Here is a 19,167-nt window from a genome sequence, read left to right as displayed (position 1 = left end):
TGTATTTGCATAAGTAATTACAGATTCAATGTAGAATAAGTTAACATTACTTAATGTACATTTATAATGCTAATAGGATTCAATGGTCTGGCTTCTCTTTCTCCCCTAAGAATGCATACTTATGCAATAGAAAACTTATTTTGTGATAAATTTATCCAAATAGTCTCTTCAGTAGGATAGTTATCCACACGCAATCTAAGTATACTTTTGGATACTTGCTTATGGGGGTAAAGACCTTTCCAGGATGTGCACTTAGTGCCCCTCTGTTGATTCTCAGCACTTTGTCACTCTATGTTGTTTAGTCACAGAAGGTCATTGAAACACAAATGAACTGGGCAAAGAATTTGGTTGTGACCTACAATATCTTTCTTCCTATGAACTTACTCATAAACTAAATCTTCCTTTGATGCTGATTGATAAAGAGTACCATGTGGAATTTAAATCCTTAGAAAATATTCTAGCTGAAAAGCAGAATTAATAAATGCATGTTTCATGGCCTGCTTACTCTGAATAACTTTGCCTGAGATACCTGATTTGTAAACCTGGAGAACAAGGAAGAGGAGTGTGTCTGAGCTGCTTTTGAGGTTTTGTGGCCAAGTGCCTTTCTGGTTCCCATTCCTGGAGGTTTTGCGGCCAGCAGGGAGTTAAGTAGGGGGTGTGACTCCTAGTAGTCAGGAACATTGTATCAAACCTTTAGAAAGATGAAAATAGGTAAAGTAGACAGTAGTTTTGTATATAGCTTAGTTTAGTTAGGTCAAAATTCTTGCTCTTTCTTTTTAACATGTAATTACATCCAGAAGTGGATGGTTTTCAGCTGTTTAAATTGTTGCTTGCTACTTGAACATAATAAGCCGCATGCAAAGTTGATTCTTGGTGTAAGCCTCACATGGTTTCTTCTAATTCCAACTTGAAAACAGTGTCTGTTGTTGAGCACACGTGCTGTACATTTCTTGCCTCCCTGAGGCTCTTGAACTGATGCTTTCTAACTCCACAGCTTCTTTTTCCTGAGATTGCCTCAGAAGAAGTCTCAGGCAAGGAAGGCTTTGATGACATGTATAGACGAAGTGCAGTAAGATGTGAGGGAGAAAGAAAATTCATTAGTTTTCAAAAATAAAAAGAGTCCATTGCTATCACAGGTCTTGGAAATCATGTCCAAGCTCTTTTGAATGTCACTAATTAAATGCACTGTTCATGCATGAATGCAGCATCTTCTTTCCAGCACTGTTTAATCACGAACACTAAAAATCCAGTCTTACCCCTGGGAGAAGCAGCATCCTTCTGGCCAGCTTTTGTTAGATTAATAGAAAGAAGGAAGACTTGCTGCTCACGTCACCAGTGAGGCAGAGGTATTTCCTGTTTCCAGAAGAACACAGTGAATGAAGCACATTCCTCTACTTGTCTTTCTGCAAGACCTTTTTCGGCCTTGTGGGCCTGCAGCTTCTTCCTTCAGCAGCATCTGCAGCCTTTAACTGCATGGCCTGGCTGGCCATCACTTACATTGACACACCTCTCCCACTATGTAAACCATAAAGCTCATAACAGAAGCATGAGCTAAGCTAGATGAAGTTTTAACAAGATGTAGTGACATGAAGTGAGGAGTCTTTTGGACAGATAGGTAGGCTCAGAGGGCGGGAATGGAAAGATGCCCAGGTTCAAAACTGCTTTCTTCTTCATGTCCTGAGAACAAAGGTGATCTGCTGTTTGTGGCTCAGTCATCTTGAATAGTTCCTCTGAAGAAAGAGATGAGCAGAGGGCAGGGACAGGCTGCCTTGCTTGGTTCCTGACTGCTTGGTAAGAGAGTCAGGCTCAGACCAGTCGCTTGGCCACATAACATTGCTGGGGAGCAGGTCTGTGGCGAAAAAAAAGCAGAAAATAGAGAGGGGGGTTATAGAAGTTTATCTGTTTTTCTACAGACTTTATTCATGGGAACATCTTAAAGAAAATAGGCCAAAAATGCAGCTTAGACTCTGATACCTCGCTGCGCAAAGGGGAATTCCTTCTATGTGCAGTAGGAAATGCCATAAATGCATTCCCTGTGAGGTGTAACCATTGCACACAGCAAATACAAAACTGAAGTTTTCAGGAAAAAACATGAGCCTTCAGATGGGTGGTTAGAACAAGTTAAATTTAATCCTTTTCTAGCAGCAGAAGAAACACAGCCTGTCTGCACTGTGTAGGTCATTGGTTAGTTCTTCAGGCGGTTCCCAGAGCCATTTTGTCTTTGTCCTTGTCACTCCAAGCATTTGCAAGGTGAAGTTGCACCATGTCCTGTGGCTTTGCTAGCTTTGCAGTTTGCAAGGTGTAAATATGAAGTCAGAGGATTTGATTGAAAAAGAGGGGCTTGGACATACTTCTGCATATTGCTGTGAATCATGGTGAAGTGATTAAACCTCTTTATTATCTGCAAATGTTGGAAACGGAAAGGCAATAACTGCAGGGTGGAAATAAAAAGCAAGTTAGAAAACAGATTATGCATCCATATTGTCTCACCGTCTGTCTTTGGTGAAGTGCTGAGCAGTGGGTATGAAACTATGCCCTGCATTTGCTCATGCCACTTCTGATTTGCAAACCTGATGGCTGAATGGCAGGTCACTGCCTCCCCACCCTGGCAGGAGCACCCCTGTTCCCTCTCCTCTGCAGCCACTGCCGGGAGCCTTTCCAGAGCGTGCCCTTTGTCTGAGGAAGGACGCAGGCACTGAAGTGACGATATGTGCAGCAGAAGCACAAAGCGGGATGATTTAGTACAGTGGGCGGGCAGGCTCTGTCACTCAGACCTGTGACAGGGAACTTAGCATTTCCCTTTCTTCAAGAAATTTATGTCTGATGGAAGTGGCTGTACATGACACTGCTGCATTTGCTGTTGCTGTCCTCCTTTTTGCCTGCATTTCTCATCCTCGCATGGATATCCCTTAGTCTGGGACAGTATTGGGCTTTTAAAGAGGAAATTTGGTGTCTCGTCTCTTCCTAAATGTTTGTAAAGAAGGACAATATTGCTGAGTGAGAACAAAGCATCTTGATTTCCAGTTTCGTAGAGATGCTCCAGTGCTGATGCAGACCTGAGGGAAGGCACTCTCACTTACCACCAGGGTGTCTGGAAGGATTTGGAAGTTGGTCTTTCTCTGTCACAGATAAAATGTTCAAGATGTGCTGTCTTGGCCCTGGTCTTTAGATTTTAAGATCTACACTTCTGCTGCAGTTTGAGATATCTGTGTAGCAGTTGAGTGCACCATGTCCCTGAGATAGTAGCATGGGGTTTGGGAGGATGCTAGGCAGAGAGCATAACAAGGTTGCTTCCTCCTCTTCAGGGGTTCTCATTCACTAAAAGATCACAGGATTTGCTTAAATGTGCTTTAGCCTAGCATGAAGTATGTGGAAATGAAGAGGAATACCAGAACACTGACAGCATTAAGCCGAGAGAAGTAGAAGGTTCTTATTCAGTGTTCTTCAGAAATTGAAGTGCAACTTCCATTTTAAAACATTAGCTCAAGTCTAAAAAGTAAGTCTGTGTTAGAGAATAAAAACAGGCCATCACTTACCAATGATATTGGAAGACTATAGCATGGAGGAGGGGATCCTGCCTTCAAACTAGGCAAGTCCTCAAACGTATTAGCATCCGGTGGCCACTGAGAAGCTTGCCCGCTGTGTCTTAGAATGCTCTGTATTAGCTAAAAATACATCTCAACTATTTTCTTGGGCCATTTCATTCAGATCTCCCCAGAGTGTCCTCTTTAACCAGATTTAAGAATCTAACTCATCTTGAGAGGATCTCGGGAGCAAGACAGGTGACCTGTAATCCACTCTTAAAAAATGCAGAGACAAACACCAGGCAGTTTGAGGACTTGGCCAAGGATTCTAAAGGAGAGGCAGTGAAGGCAGGAGCTGGGACTGCTCCTCACTCCAGGGCAGCACCACGGCATGAGCAGAGCTGGCTCCATGGGACCATCACCTCCAGGGGCATGGAGAGTCCTCTCTGTCTCCTGCTGCTGTGTCTGTCTCACCAGAGGGACCACGAAGTCTGGGAGCAAGACCCAGAGTGAACCAGGGTTTCTGACCTGGGCCAGTGCTGTGACAAGGAAGAGCCAGCTGGTCAGCCTTGTCACGGCCCTTTCAGATCTTGCACAAAGGCTTGTAATTACATTTGGGCTGGATTAAAAGAATGCATGAAAATCCAAGTCTATGATTCTACATTTAAATACAGCAGCTACTCTGCTTTTCTGGTTTAGTGAGGATTGTGTTAATCAAAAATACCTTACTCATCTGCAAAAAGGCTTAGTCCCAGCAAATCATGGCTTTAATTACAGGAAATAATCATAAACTACTTTATATGCAATTAAAGACACTTTCTTTTGGAGATATTTTTGTAATTTGTATTTTTTCCTAAAACCAATTATCCAAAATAGTATACTCTTTCATGCCTGCAGTGCAACTTTGACTTGCATATAAATTGATTTCTTGAAATGAAACTTTCTTTATGTATAATTGAAATTTGGGACTATTTTACCTTTATCTAGGTAATTGATGAATAGGTCAGATTACAGTTGCTGGTTAGTAGTAGCAGCTAAGAGTTTTATGCTACAGTTTGCTCTCTTTTAGATAAGTGTAGTAATTTAGAATGTAAATTGACACAATTACAATGGCGTTTTTTTTAAATGTCAACACCTTTTATGTTAATGTCTAATCAGTGTTTAATCAAATGCTGAAAATGTTTGAAACAAAAGATAACTTTCACACTGAAATTTAATGTGATGCTGGTCCAGAGCCCATTAGTCTCATGGGAAGATCAGTGTTGGCTTTGGACCATACTCATAATTTTATTGATCTGTTGAAACAGAGCAGCCCATGAAGAACAACCTTCAAATTAAGACTGAAGAGTGGTGCAGCCCAGAGCTTTCACAAGCAGCTTCCAATGAATAATGAAGTATTGCATGGCAGTGATAGACTTGAAGGCTAGGAAAATTGTGTCCTAAAGGATATGTGTTCCTGTGGTGGCTACAACCCGTGACATGGGAAGAAAAAAAAGAAGTTTGTCTTGTTCTCAAAGTGGCAGTTCAGGGAAGACTCTTCACCTATAATGAATATCTGTGAGTCAAGAACAGAAATTAAGCAAACATCCAGCAAAATGATCCTTTCTGCTTAGCATCCAGGATGAGGAGCCATGTTGCTTTCAGCCCAGGTTCTGGTTGGGGCCCTGCTGATGTCTCCACTCCTGCCCCACCTCTGGCAGGGGGCTTCTGTCCCTCATGGGTGATAGGTCACGTTTCCAAACTTAGCTGTCCACTTAAATGAGAGAGATCACCCCACAGAGAGGCGGGCATGGAGACCATCTTGGGAACTTGTGGCCTGAAGGGGAAGCAGCAGCACATCATGAAAAAACGGTATCCATTCCCAGAGAGCTTTGCTACTGGAGACATTTGATTGTTCCCTGTAAATTTATTAGATAGATGAAAAAGTGGGGCACAAAGGGTCTAGTTAAAGTGAAGGACAGTGCTGGTGTAAGGCCAGCTGGTATGCATTGGCTTGGGTGAATTTAGGCAAGAGGCTCTTGCTGCCAGGGTAGCTGAAACACTGTTCTGGAGCAGTGTGAGCAAAGAGGTTGCTTCCAAAAATCAATCATCTCCTGTGCCTGATTGCCTGCAAGGAATGGACGTGATAATCCAGCAAAAGTCGTTATGCCTGTGTGCTCTCCTGGCCGTTACAACTGAGCCATCCTGGTGCCATCCTCCTTAGAAATACGTGACTGGGTTATTGAGAGGATATGGCTGGATGATGGAAAAGCCATCACGGTTTTCTAGAGACCGCCTTGGGAAATGTGCCTCAAAACCCGGTCTACCTGTGAAGGGAATTTTATGGGGCCGAATTGCACCATCAGCCAGTGCCACCACCGAAGTGCTGGTGTCAGCACGGGGCTCAGCCGCCTGAGCAGGGCAGGAGTTCACATGCCTCCATGAGTACTGCTTGTGCTTTCCATCAGTCCTCATCTGAGAGGTGATTTGGGGAATTTACAGCATCTTTTAATTCAGCTGTCAAAACTATGCAAACTTAATTATAGGCTGTATTTGGCATAGAAGCCTAGACACAGTGTTTTCCCTCAGCATTAGTATTTGCTGTTGGAAACACTTCAGCCCATAAATCTGTGCAGATAATGCTGAGAGGAAAAAATCACTAACAAAACATAGTTTTACAGGTGGTTTTAGGTGAATTTTCCATCAACTTCATGTGCCTGTACCATGTCATTATATTATTTTCTCAGCCATTAACTTCTGCTGCGAAGCATGAGATCCTGGATTCCATCTGGCTTTATCGTTCACATCTGTCGCCTTTGCGTACGTGCCTGGTTAATGCCCCTCCATCCGCAGGGTGCCCTGTGGCCCCTGGATGGGGTGCACAGGTGGGGTTCCCCACAGTGAGGAGTGGAGGTCCCCACAGAGGCCGGGGTAGAGGTGGGACAGGGAAAGTGGAAGCAGCAGCTGGAAGAGACAAGAGGTGGGATGTGGCCACAGTGGCTCTGTCTGTACTTGACATGAGGAATACCATGAATGCCGGTGGTAATGGCCTCCAGTTAAGGGAATTAGAGCTCTCTGGATTTTACTTTCTTAAAGGCAAATGGCTATTAAAATCTATCTGTTGAAGGAGAAAGGCACAGGCTTCCATGAAGCCTGTAAGTGCCAGCTGGGAGATGAGGGTATCCAGGGCCACTGGATTACTCTTTTGTGACTTTGGACAAGCCATTTATCCAATAAGTATAAATCAGCCATTTCCGTTAAGTTTTACAGTAGCAAGGCTAACTTAGGGTAAAATTGCATGTTGTGGTTATACTGATCTAACAACCCACTGTCCTTTTTTTCCGCTCTTCTCACACACTGGTTGAGGACTCACTGAAACAGGAGGAAGTTATCCCTGCTGTTGGGGAATGAAAGAAGGCAAATTGTTTCACCTTATGCATTGGAAGGGAGGTGGGGGTATGTAGCTGGGATGGGGGCAGGAGAATTGGGGAGGAGTACCCCCACTTCCAGCTGCACTGAGCAGTTAGATTGGCTGAGACATAAATATGTGCCTTCAGCCTTAGATTAGTTCGGGATATAAACTTTCAGCTTTGCTCTTCCCAAGCAGTCGCTCCTAAAGTTCTTTAACTAATAGCAAAAATATTTATTCAGATACAAGTATAACCATTTGTTTCACTTGTCCCTCCAGAGACACGAGTATATCCCATTTAAGTAAACAAGTGCTGGACACCTAATTAGAGACAGAGTTAAGTCTACAGTCTTGTGCCAAAATGCTACATCATCAATTACAATTCATGGAAACTTAATATAGAGTCACTATTTATTTGCTATATTTAAATCAGACTTCAAAAATTAAGTGAAAGCCAATGCACCAAAGAAAAGCCTGTAATCCAGGCTGTAGCAGTAAATCACATACTAGGATCCTCATGCAGATGAGGGTAAAATTTTAAGTGCATTTTCCTTAGTGTCATAGTGCCTCTTGACTTCAATAGATCCAGGACTTCTTTGGTAGCGTGCTTAGAGCCTCAGTTTACTAGCGAAGTAAGTCATTTGGGATTTCCTGTTTCCCCCACAGCCACCGGTGATGTGATCAGCTCCTGGGACAATATTAAAATAGACTCAGCTGGATTACTCTGTCAGCATCAGCTGTCTGCTTTTCTTCATTTGCCTCCCAAAGCCACTTTTCTGTTTCTTGCTGACCTGTCTGCAGGACACAACCTCATCAGATGCACTGGCTTATTTGGGTCTGAGACCCATTTCCTAATAGGAGCAAGGTTATATGATTAATTATGTGTCTTTTTTACTTTTTTTTTGCAAAACTGTCTTGGACAATTTTATTAAAGTTTGAAAGGAGAATAGCTATCCTAAAGGTCACTGAGTAGAGGAGGCGACCCCAGGTGAGCACTCTATGCCGCTCCGAGGCCACCTGGGGAGGGCAGCGGTGCAGGCAGCACTTCTGTTCCTCCAGGTGCTGGCAGGGGTCTTCCCTTCCTCAACAGGGATGGGCGGGAGAAGCGTGGATGGGTTTCACACTGTCTTGGTGGGTAGGTGAGGAGGGGTCAGTGGACAAAAGGCATGAACAAAAGATAAAACAAGCTTCAGGGTTGTGTGCTTTGCAGAACTCCTCTTTTTCCACCCCTTCCCGACAGTTTTGTTTCCTGTGACTTCAGTTCCTTCTATTGAATTGTGGTAACACGATGATCTTTGCCGAAGTGGCTGATTACATTTATTTAAGAGTTGTCTAGTGATGGCAAATCAATAACAACAATTGATTTGCAACTTTTTCTGTGCTTTGCAAAAGGCATGAGAGTTTCATTTGCACTAGCTGGTGGAAACAAGTGAAGATAAAACAGTTGATAAGTAATAATTATTAGTATATAGCAATAAAAGTCATCTTTCTTGAAGAAAATACATTTTTTAATTACATATTACATTACCATACATAAACGGTAATTCTTCTAATATCCTTGGAGATATAAAACAATATGGAAAACTGGATAAATACTCCAAATATGTAATTTTAATTACTTTTGTGATAAATTATTGACATTGGATTGATGTGGAATATATAGTAGTGTGTTGGTTTAGCTGTAGCTTAAAGCTTGGAAAAAGGTAAGATGTGTGCATAGTTCGTACCTGCTTTTATTCCCAGTGTACCCATATTCTCATTGCCTTCAAAATTATTTGAGGATGTACAAGAGGCTCACAAATGGCTACTGGTGTGCTGACTACTCCTTCTTATTGTTTTGCATGGTTTAGCAACTGCTTTATAGAGACTTTTTCATTCATTATATGTTTCTTCCTGGTCTTACCTGAAGACCTCATTTTGCAGGGTCCTGTACATGTGTTTATCTTTAAAGGCACCAGTATTATAGTACTGCAGATGCTAGGCAGGTTTCTTGAGGTTAAGCATATGTGTGTTTCTGCAAAGTTTAAGGAGAGGGAGACATTGAGCTGACACCTGAATAACAAATACTGTCATTTTCAGTGGAGATGAGAAGTGAAATGTTCCGTAGAAGGTTGCAGACAGGTTTCATGGACAGCAAATGCACTGGGGACTGATCTATGAGGACCTTTTGTCTGCTAGATCAGAGCATAAATATGTTTATTCTTATATATCACAGTAATGAGGGCAATGCAGTGGCAAGCAGACACTTGGCTGACCTGCAGATTGATGGACTGAGGAGAAAACTCACAGTTATTCTTTGATCTTGTAAACCAAGCTTATTGTTCTAGTGTGCCTGAAATTAGGGTAGGAAAAAAGGACATAGTGGGAGCAATCAGAAATTAGATTGTAGTGGTATGTTAGTGATGAAAAGCAGAATTCAGTTATAATGTTTACTCCATTTTAATTTATTTTCTTCTCTATAAGGGAGTGTTTTCTGTTTGGTGTGTAGGATTCATCTGTAGTCCAGCTTGTTTGTCCTACCCCAGCTGACCAGTCTGTGTGTGTTGGGAGAAGGGTCCAACATACAGTTGTTCCCCAGCAAAGTCTTTGCTGCCTGCAAGCAGCAGTGAAGAGAGTCATTTAGTGCGTCTATGGTGTCTCCTCTAGAGAAAAGCTCCTGCCTCTAGGGTCTTCCTTCCTGTTCATTATTTAATACTTGTTTTATTTTACTTTGGGCACCAAAAAAAAAAGAAAGAAAACCCCAAAACCAGCATGAAGATAAATGGGTGCTGTTCTCCACATCACCTGTTTTCTAACTTGCAGGTATGAGCGGAATAGTTTCTTGCCACAGGAAGAGTAGCCAGGGGCCTTTTAGCCAGTTACTGCAGTGGAGTGTAGACCACAGCCAAAGAGGGATTACTTCTGTCTTCCGTCATGAACGTTAACCACTGCTGTGCTACACAAATGGACCTTTTATATTTTATCTACTTTGCTTTTCTAAGGAAATTAGAAGTCTTGAAATTACAAAGCCTTAGTAATAATGAGGTGAGTTATCACCACATAGTTATTATCGGAGGTTTTTATTTTTATACTAACGTATGTTAGAGTTGTGTCCCTTGTTTGCCTTGGAAGGCTGACCATTCAAGTTTATTCTTCTCAGATTTCTGGGAAGAATAAAACATTGTTATTGTTTGTGAAATGAAGATGACCCAGTCAAACCTGGCCCACCACTTGTCTTCCTGGAGGCCGCATGTGGTCGTGGCCCTTGTCCTGTATGAGCCTTGTTTATCCCACTTTCCGCTCCTCGTTGGGTTCAGCTGCTGGCGCTGACAGTCAGTTCCGCATTTGTTATCTATCTCCAGTAAAGTTACCTTATTGGCAATTAATCAAACAGCGTAAAAAAAGTTGGAGTTGGCTATTTTGTGACCAGTGCAGACATTACCTATGAGTCAGGAATTCTTTTACAATGAACCACAGCAGTTCTCCTGTAGAAGCTGGTAAACCTGGACGTGAAAGACACTATTAAGCACACAGTATGTCTCTTAGGTAAGGTTTTAAAGTATATCCCTATTCATGGTCTGATGTCCTTTGTGCCACGTTTGGAGTAGACTGACCATAAACATAAGCTGACACAGAATTAATTGCAAATAGACGATATACTTATATTTTATATCATAAGAGCTGCAGAGAGAATTTGTAAATCACTATTCACTGTAACTTCTGCATTAATATTTTTTTCATGCAAAACCCTGTAATCATGTTTTGTGCAGCCGTCAGTGAGTTCTCACTGAAAACAGCCAGATGCGTAAGGACCTTTGTGGTGGTGCTGTGCTCCAAAGTCACTGGCACAAGCTCGGAGCCATCTGGTTTTGAAGACTCTTGCAACCTCTTTGAGTTTGAAGCGTGAAACTGCATTTCTGTCTGCTGAAACTGTGGAACAAACCAAGAAGAGCCTTTGCAGTGTTACACTGTAGTGTACACTTACAGTGTAGTGTTACACTAAACTCAGTGTTACACTACTACTTTGTAGTATCAGCATACTGCAAAACTAATGACAGTGTATAAATTAACACATGAGCTTTCCAGAATTGCATGTGGTATAATAAGTTCCAGTGTAAACTCATGTAACAACATGGATAAGGTGGCATAGCCTATTTAAATATCTGTGTAATGTTGTCTCTGCTTTTAATGTAGGTGCTCTCAGATGCTTGTGGATGCCATGTATAAAGCTTTTTGTGTACTATAGGACGTGCATTAAGCATCTCTGTATGCCCAGCAGCCTTTACAAGAAGTAAGAATTTAACTGAAAATAGGAAACTTTCTAATGTCTGATAAATTTTTTTTCAGAGGAAAAAGACAAATTCGTAAGAAGTTTGTGCCACTTTTAAGCCTAGCAAAGTAACACATTTCAACTCTAAAGCTAATTGGAAAGCAGATTTTAGTAATTGTTTGAGCGTCAAGAACAAAGGCACTTCAAAATTGACAAAAAAGAAGTGCAAATAACTTTGTAAAGCTTTACAAAAGCTTTATAAAAGTAGACCAGATACTGCATGGATGGATATGCTGCCATAAAGGATCTGAAAGAGCTACAGAAGCAGAAGCTCTGAGATTCTTCCAGATGTGTGAAGTAATGCCTTGCATTGTTATGTGGGCAAGGCTGTTTTTCTTGGCCATCATTTAGGAAGGATTTTGTATGTTATCATCAACGAATTAGAACTTGAATAACAAATCATGGATATAATCTTCATAATATGTTCCTGTTGGAGAGGGACAGGAGGGGAAAAAAAAAAGCTTATTGTAAAATAGTTTAAATCTATTTGATGAAAAAATATGTATCACTTGTTTCCTTAGAATAGCTCACCATTTAGGTGGATTTTTTTCCTGTTGAGTGATTCATAATGATCTAGTCTGCTTTAAGGCTCAGTCACACTGCAGCAGTGAACTCTTTGCACTGCACTACTTGGTATCTCCTGTATGCTTTGAGTTCCATACTGAAATGGACTAACTGAACATGTCAGTTATAAAGCAAAAGTTAATATATAAAGCAAAAGTTAATGAAACTGGTTGCAATGTATTCTCCATATTATGTACCTGCCCTAAGAAATTGTTTTTTATAGGTATTTGGAACACAGTGTAACTGCAGCTTATATACAATCACATATATATATATGCGTGTATATCCATTTATGGATTATTTTTTGCTTGTGTCACTATTTATGAGAACTTCCTCTTGCTCTGTGATTGAGAGTATTCTTTGAAGGTGCATGTGTGTCAAATACTTACACCTTGTTGAACCTTCAGGCACTCAGGTGGCATTTGTTAGTTTTCAATTTAGGAATCTGAAAGGTGGAGCAGCATTCAAACAATTATGTGGATAAGCTGGAGATTTTGCAGAAAACCAACTTTTGCCTCACCTGGGTAAAAACTGAAAGGAAGGTTAATTTCTAATATGTGGAGATGAAAGAAATGCAAGGTTGTGAGCAAGAAGAAAGAGAGAGGTGTATGTATTCTCATTTGCACTATATGGAATATCAAACATAATAGGAATTACTTCTGTTTCTTTACTTACTTTTCTTTTTTCTTTCTTTCTTTCTTTTTTTTTTTTTTTTTTTTTTTTTAGGAAAACACATCTTTTAAGTGAAAACTATTACATGAACTTTTCACTTATTGTATCTGTTCTTTTCACTTACTCTATCTGTTCTTTTCACTTATTCTATCACCCAAACAGACTTGAATTCCTCCTTTTCCATTTTCAAACTGATGACTTAACTTGCATCCATTTTTTCCCAGTTGCACCAAAACATAAAATCTGCATTCTGATTCGGTAACATTTTTAATAATTTAAAATATGTTAGTAAATTGCTTTGGAGGAATGAAGTGGCTTGCTGAAACTTCTTTTAAGAGGCTGACTCAGTATAACACAGTCATTAGAAAGACTAATTTGTTGGTCTTTAGATGAGTCTCTTTAGTTCATGAGGGTTTTGTGGGGCACAGTGCTGTGGGGTCGTTCCACAATTGCGTTCATTTACATGGTTTTGGCCAACTGCATTTCAAATTCAAAAGGATTTGCATTGTTCTGCTGTGAATCACAGAGATTCATTATGACATTTGCACTGACAGTTATGGGAGACGTGCTGAAAGTCCCCAGGGTACACCAACATTTTCAAACTCCCACATGCTGCTTCCCATTTTTATTGGGATCTCCTCAAAGTCGGTTACACACCCCCTTTCAGACTGTTCTGTGTAACTCAGGTCTGTTGTGTTGTCTGTACAGCACTCACGAATGACTGGGCAGATGGAATGCTAATTGCTGCCTTACTGAACTGACCAATACTGGTGTTTTTTTGTTGTTGTTCCTGCAACCTTTTTGTATATTCACCTTTTCTTTTTGACCATACGTTTTATTTATTGTTGCTTTCAAGTGAATTTTGTTGCCTTCGCCTAGCTTTGCAGTGTCTGTGTGCAGCACCTTGCACTGTGAGACCTAATCCCCAGCTGAGGACTGTCCCTAACAATGCTGTGAAAATGCATTATATTTCAATAGTTTTGGTTTTAATTTGGCCTCATCCGAAAGAGGTTTTGTTGCTATTTCTCAGTTCGTACTTGGCATAGTAGTTTTCCGGTGATTTTATGGATATTTAAAGCAGTTTATTTGAGGGAAACACAATTCAATGTATTACGAGTAAGGCACTACAGAGCATAGGAAACAAATCCCCGTATATGTGGATTAGGGGGTTGGTTTATGGCGTATCTCTGTACATAGTACACATTAATCTACCTGAAAGGTAAGATGTGTGATTTGCTGCACATCTTAATAGCTTTGCAAAACATGGGGTTGAAGATCTGGGCTAGTCTGCTTGTTTGCTTTCCCATGTTGAAGTGGTAACTGTATACCCTTACTGTGTCTCACTGTTTAGAAAAAAAAGGACGAGAACATTTTTGCTGCTCTGTAAGGCTTGTGGAGCAGGAAAAGCAAGACATCGTTTAAAGCTGCTATTGTGCTGGAGTTTTCTGGAATGTTTGGCATTGTATGTTCAACTTTGGCATTTTGTCATCAAAAACTGGAACAGAGCACGGGCTCTGAAATATGCAGTCGGGCCTCTTAAGCTCCTGTAAAAATAAGCTGGCAAACAAACCCTTTTAATAAAACGCTGATGCTGGAAAAGATACACAGTCATCACTTTGTTATGCTACTTTTCTCAGCAAGTCTCATTTATTTCCGAAAGTAAAAGACAAATGATTACCAGATAAGCGAGAGTGGTGATGAGGTGAAATCCTGGCGTCACTGAGACAAGGGACAGCTCAACCACTGGGTCAACGTCTGAGCTGTGAAGTGTCCTGGTGACCTGGCTGGGTCACTGGTTTCAGTGGCCATTAACTGCCTTTTAGCCAAGGCAGTTGTTTCTTCTTTCCTCGTGCTCTTACGGTGTCCGTTGTTCAGTGATTTATATGGGGCTTATGATTTTTAATTACTCTGTGGCCAGTCAGAATTCCCCCCTGGAGCTTCCCGGGGCGGGAGCACAGTGGGGAGGTGAGAGAGGGCTGCTGCTGTCAGGATTGCTTGGACATTGCACTGCTGCTGATAACCTGGGTGGTGACAGCGCTGCAGGAGGAGTCTGAGGATTTGCTGCTTACTGCTGCTGTTATTTTTCCCAGCGATTTTCCTCAGTATGGTTCACTTCTAACTTTTGACTCCATGCATTTCTTGATTCCAAGTCTGTGTAACAACTAGCCATACTTGCAACATTTTCTTAATTATCCTGCTCTCTTGCGTTCAAAATGTGTGTTTAACCTGAACTGTGTGGGGTGCCTGTGTAGGATAGCTGAAGGAGGAAAAAGCAGTAATGACAGCCTGGAAAAGTAAAGTAACAGAATATTTAGTTATTTAATTCGTAAATTACATTTTTTGTTAAAAAATTGGATTCACCTGTTAGCCTCTTTAGAGTCTATGAGTCACAGTTTGTTAATAGTAACAGTAGAACTTTCCTGAATAGAAGTAAAAGGTGAGAGTAGATAAACTTATTTTAAAACAAACACTTTGGCAGTGCTGAAAATGGTAACTCCAGTAACGTTATAGAAATTGCAGAATCTTTGCTTTTATACCTGACTGACATGTGGGAGACTGCAATAAAAAAAATACTGACTTGAGAATCAAAATAATTTGTTGGAGGGAGAGTACATGGAGAGACTATGTGTGGCAGACGAGGTGCACTAACAGTGCTACCTTCCAAATACTCTTCTGTGTGACAGTGATCAAGTAGGTTCAGAGGAAAATAAGTTTTTATGACAGTACTTATTTTGAAAGGTCCTTATCCTGCTTTCTGTTTCCAGCTGAAACACTCTTGTACTTGCCCTCCCATTTCTCTGGCCAGCTCTGCCAGGCACCTGTTGCTGCCCCAGGAGAAGCCCATGTGTGCCTGGAAGACCCAGTGTGTTGGATGAAGGTAGAATCTAAATAATAGTTGTCTTTCCTCATTAGGGGAGTGGTACTTGTTAAACTGCTTTAAATAAGGAGGAAACAGTACTTCCAATCATCTGCAGTGACAATCAATCTTACATTTTTCTTCTTGCTGTTCAGGTATTGGGGAAATATTTAACCATTACCAGATTACATGTTTCTGAAGCAACTCCCTTTGATCACATATTGTTTTGCCTCTTCAGTTTTGAAATTTTTTTTTTAAAGTCATCTATCAGGAAAAAATATTATTGGGCCTCTAACCAGTAATGTGTTCTGTGTGGAGATCAGTTACGTTAGTATTTTGCGGCTTCTTTCTTGCTAAATTCAGTAGCTGTTGTCTCCCAGGGTATTGAATAACATAGTTTGCATGTGGTCTCTGCTGCTCATATAAGCAGCTGCAGGGATTTTTTTAACTGGTATCTTTTTTAAGGTCCTTGAGCCTGGCTGTGTTAAGCTCACAGGAGTACAGCACGTCCTGGTGCTGCGCTCTCCTCATCACGTCTCAGAATGGCTCTGGGAGTGCACAGACACCTCCTCTCTCACCTCGCATGGCTTCTCCTGTGCAAGCTGTTTTTTGCAGCCAGCTTTCTTCCTCCTGTCTTCTGGAACAGCCTCTAGCATTGGAGCAGGGACCAAAACTCAAATCTACAGAGCTCGACTAAATGAAATTTCCAGTGGGTGTCCAAAGATTGTGACATTGTGTTTGTGGTCACAGCCAGATGTTACCCATAATCCTTTGTGGACAAGATTCCTGGTATCCCAGCTGTGTATGCAGAGCGTGGGGAACCATGGACCCCACCCCTTTAGGTCCCAAAGCTCCATGAGAGGGATGAAGGCTCTTGTGAAGCTTCACTTTGCTGTACATGAACTGCCATTGGAACATTTTTAGGGAACTGTAAAAAGAAATTCCTCAAGTTCGACACTTTCAGAACTCAAATAGAATGGTTTTGGCTTGTTAGCAGTGAGTGAGATGAAACGCAGTAATTTCTAACATTGTCACTCCCTTTATCCTCTCTGTGGGAGCCCAGCAGGCAGGATGTACAGTGATTTGGAAATTTCTGTGTTCAGTTCTAGAACAGCTGAGTCAGCTCCAGGGTTTCTCATGGCCGTGTCTTTAGCTGTCTGTTACATAGATGGTGATAGGACCATGAATGCCAGTGATGATAAAAACAAATATATATTTGTGGCAATTAGACATTGATGTATCTGGAGCTAAGCAGTACTATTGTTGGCAGGATTACAAGAGCTGGGTTGCTTGGAGGTTTAATGTTCTCATTGTGCCTGTGGTAGAGCAAGACTGAAAGCTTATAAAACTGAAGGCAAGGCATATCAACAGAGCAATTAAACAAAGTGTGTATCATGGATACAGATGTTTGTGAGCTATATGGCTTGCACAGTAATCATTATTTTTGACCTTTCAGTATAAACTCCATGATTTCCTATCACTTTTTCGTGCAGAATAGTCTGCTAGAGAAAATGCTAGCAGACATGACTTCATACAGTCCCTGACTTTAGTCAGAATTCTGCAGTCCTACTGATTTAAACCAGTTTGGCTTTACTGGAGTGATGTAGGAGACAGAACAAGGCCAATTTTCCTGTCTGTGGTTTTCACTGTGTAGGTCATCTACAAAGAAAATGTGATTTTCCCAACCAGCATCCTTTTTCCATTCAGTTTCATTACTAGATTGTTGTGTCTGGCTGAGTGGCATTTGCTTTAGTTACATATTTGCAGGTTGCACTGTCTTTTATTTTGCCAGGAGATAGGAGGAGGTCTAAGGATTTTTTCTGTTAAATATGCAGCCACTGCACAGCAGCAAGATAATTCTATTTGCAACTACAAGGCTGCTAAAGCACAGATTACTTCAGACATCTACATTCAAAACAAACTTCTCTGTCTCATCAGTTCCTGACCAATTTCTAATGAAGTTAAGCTTTAGCTCTTCTTGTTCTGTTTGCACAGAGGCTTCTTTGCATGATGCAGATGCAGAGGAAGTACCTGTTTAGCTTCACTTTGACATTTCCATTAAGACTAGACTCAGTATAATCTTACTTCACAAAAACTGATTCAAACCTAGGCAGGGCTTTATTTTGCAGTAGAAAGCTGCTGAGCCCAACTAATGAGCAATGTTCTTAGTTGTTGTGAATTGAAGAGAAAAATGTGCAAATTTGGGACTTTTGTTGAATCTTTTTTTACTGCGTTGCTAGTTCTCACTAAAACCAAACTCAGCCAGAAAGGCCATTCCTTGATACCAGTTGAGGAGGTCATTATGGTCATGCATATTATCTTTTTGTGAAATCATAATCATGACAAAAATGTAATACTGGCCAGCTGGCAGCTGACCTAGGATCCTTCTTTACAATGTGTTTTCTCTCTGACTATGTTCAGTGTAATATGCAGCTATTACATTACTAAAAGCTGTTAGTCAAGTACCTTTAAATGACATTAAACAACGTTATTGAAAAACACAAGTACTTTCTTCTGTCTCTCTTGCTAAACATCTTAGTTAAAATGTTGCAAGTCACTACTTCCTTTGTGTTCTCCATTGTGATTTTCTTGTTTTATAATACTATGGCAACCAGACCTAGTAATAAGTAACAAAGTATGATGAGCAAATTTCAGTTCTTAGAGCTCGCTTTAATAATATGAATTGAAAGCTAATCCTGTCATTCAGATTTTTGCCCTAATGAAGTTTCAGCTCTTTCCATCAGCTAGATTCAGGGTTTCACCTCCAGAAACATAATCTAGTATTAAAAACCATACATCTGTACATTTTAGGACCAAACTGATTGCTGTAAATTATTTCCCCCCTCGTACTTTTTTTCTTCTGAATTAAATTATAGTTTTCTATCAGAAATTTCTCGTAGGTACTCGTATTACATGATCAAGTAACTTTTTCATATTCTTTTGGATAAAGCCTGCAGGGAGAAGTTCTCTGGCATCTCCCATCATTCAAAATTTTATAGCTCTCTTCTGAATGCACTGAAGTTTTTCAACATTACTTTTGAAATATATATACAAGAACTAACCTTGCATTATTTTATGGTCCTGTCAGAGCCATACAGAGTAGTAATGCTGCTTTCCTATTGTTACTTTGAATTTCCCTCATATATCTAGAGGTTGTATTCATCCATCGCAGCACTGGGAGTTCATGCTTTGTTGTCTTGTTGTTCGATTTTATTTTTTTTTTTTTAAACCATTACCTTAAAGTTTGTCATTTTTCAGTGACAGGATGGGCAAAGGTCTCCCAAATTTCCTGAACTTAATTATGGAAAGTGGTAAAAAATTCAACTTATTTAGTCTTTATTTAGCTTTTTAATTAGCTCTTTAAATTACTAAAGCTGTTTACATTACTAAGCAAAACTCTTCAACTGATGGCAAGGCATTTCAGTAATCATATAATCAGTAACGTAATTTCTTATTTCCTTAAGGTTTTTGACAGTTGTCATGGCCAATAAAGAATTGTAGTCCTACAATATCCCTTAGGGAGGGAAGGTGCTGTTTCATTTTGAAGTGGGGAAACTGAGGCACAGATTTGTCAATGGTCAGAGTGTTGATATACCTTTACTGAACCCAGTTTTACCGTATCCACAGCCTATTAGTTCATCCTTCTTGGGCTGCTTAGGTGAATAAATGTTTTATATCTAACATCGCTCCATCATCATGTTATTCTGAAAGTGCTTCCTTACATGTGGGGGTCATACCTGTTCTTAGGGCAGTCCTGTGCAGGTTAGTGGTCTTATCAGAGGATGAAAAGGACCGTGGCAGCATGAATTGCATTGTGCAGCAGCTCTGCATCCCTTGGCACATGGAGCAGGAT

The 19,167-nt window shown here is 40.7% G+C and overlaps 1 protein-coding gene across 39 annotated transcripts in view; it reads left to right on the top strand.

Moving 5' to 3' along the window:
- The window catches only part of KIAA1217 (KIAA1217 ortholog), a 361,882-nt gene that overhangs the window by 212,143 nt on the left and 130,572 nt on the right, over positions 1-19,167 (top strand). The window lies entirely within an intron of this gene.

This window comes from Columba livia, chromosome 2 (assembly GCF_036013475.1).
Source record: "Columba livia isolate bColLiv1 breed racing homer chromosome 2, bColLiv1.pat.W.v2, whole genome shotgun sequence".
Classification (NCBI taxonomy): domain Eukaryota; kingdom Metazoa; phylum Chordata; class Aves; order Columbiformes; family Columbidae; genus Columba; species Columba livia.
This window is presented reverse-complemented; position numbering and strand designations above follow the sequence as displayed.